This window comes from Sinocyclocheilus rhinocerous, unplaced genomic scaffold (assembly GCF_001515625.1).
Source record: "Sinocyclocheilus rhinocerous isolate Xijiao unplaced genomic scaffold, SAMN03320098_v1.1 scaffold980, whole genome shotgun sequence".
Lineage (NCBI taxonomy): Eukaryota > Metazoa > Chordata > Actinopteri > Cypriniformes > Cyprinidae > Sinocyclocheilus > Sinocyclocheilus rhinocerous.
In genome coordinates, this window is record NW_015635053.1 from 743,247 (window position 1) to 745,285 (window position 2,039).

The following is a 2,039-nucleotide window of genomic DNA, read 5'->3' on the forward strand; positions in this document are numbered from 1 at the left end:
CAATGAAGAATGAATGGTTGTTTAACTTAAAGGCAAAAACAAAACAAAAGATAAGCATTTATCCTTATAGAGAATAAGTAATAAGTATAAGAATAAGAATAAGTATCGCCTTTTTATTTCTCCTCTTTCCTACTACTTGTTGTCACAGTGTTTGGTTGTGGTGCCCTGGACTGGTCACTTGAGGGCGCTCTTCTGGTCTATGTTGTTTGTGTTAAACTCCATTTCCCATAGTCCCCTGCTCATTAATCCTGCTCTGATCTGTAACACCTGTTCATCATTTACTCATTATCCCAGCTATATATATCATGCTTTCTCTGTCTGTCATTTGCGTCTTGATTGTATTGTCTTCTCAGTTTGTGTTATCTGTGGTCATGTTTTGGATTTTTACTGTAGCATTTTTATGTTATGGACCCATAAACTTGGCTGATAACTTCAACTCCATAACTTCAAAAGGCTACAGTAAAAATGTCTGAAAACGTGCGTGCTTACAGTAAAGTGCACTAGAAATATGACCTCCGTGGAACGTTTAACGCACCCTCAAAGGAAATTGAGATATAGCAGCACAAATTGGGCCAATGATGCAATTTCTCCTATTGTATAGTCATATCAACCAAGTTTATGGGTCCATAACTTAAAAATGCTACAGTAAAAATGTCTGAATCTTTTCAGACATTAAAGCCTCTAATGAATCTTTAAATGCACCCTCAAGGACAGCTGAGATATAGCGCCCCCAATAGGTCCATGAATGCAATAGCTCAAGTCTATATTGTCATATATGTCAAATTTATAGGTCCATAACTTCAGAATGTTACAGTAAAAATGTCTGAATCTTTTCAGACATTAAAGCCTCTAATGAATCTTTAAATGCACCCTCAAGGACAGCTGAGATTTTGCGCCTCCAATTGGGCAATCAGTGCAATGGCCTATTTAACTGTGCATTTAAGCAAACGTTGTGTGCATTTTAAAGCAATGCAAATGTCATCATTTTGTATCTAGAGTCCTCTATTCACAGGTGCTGGGTCATATGAAGTCTTCATAAGAGGCTAGATTTAAAAAAGAAAATCATTACTGCACTCAAAGGATGACATGCACCTTTAATAATTAACATATAATGTAATTAGATTTAATGTTGACAGCCCGTTTTCGCTCTTATCTCAGTGTTATTTACATTTACATTATTTACGTTATTTACATTTTAAAATAGTTCATTGTTCGTTTCTGAAAAAGAGACACAAATAGAGACGGTCCCCGTTTTTAAGGTGGAACGGATAGCGTCAATAAGAAGCTGAATTCAGCCTCGTCACAGAAACGCGCAACAAATTCTCACAACACAACCAAATACAAAAAGGCGAGTCAAATTCTAACAACACAACCAAATACAGAAACGCGCTGTGTTTCTTTATTTGGTTGTGTTGTGAGAAGTTGCAGCTTGTGTGTTGTCAAATTGATGAAGATGTTTTCCTAATTTGCAGGGTTTTTTTTTTTTTAAATTTGCAGCGCGTTGAGCTCTCTCGGCCACCGTACAATTGTTATTATTTTATAATTCTGGATATATTTAGATTCAAGTAGGCCTATATATTTCAACTTTGTGTTAATATTTCACACAGTGACATTACTGACAAAGCCTTTTATTGATTGATTATTTTTACCATTATTGTTACTTAATAATGTATTAATTATATTTTCAGGCTTCATTTCATAATTGTATAATTTTGTTATTGGAGAAGTTATGACATTTAACACCCATCCCTCAATTTTCCATATTGATTGTGCTATCATGGGGTATAGGCAGAGGCAGACCAAGTACACAACTCCATTGCTTGAGTGAAAGTTGTAAAGACAGATTTTTACTTAAGTAAAAGTGAAGAAGTACTTGCTTTTAAAAGTACTTAAGTATCAAAAGTAAATGTCCTTTTTTATGTCAATGCACTGTTTTATTATTGTTATACATAATACTTGCAATACTTCTGAAGCAACTTACAATACATTACACCTACAGACTACACTGACTATCTTGTATTTTCTTTGGAATAAAGAGC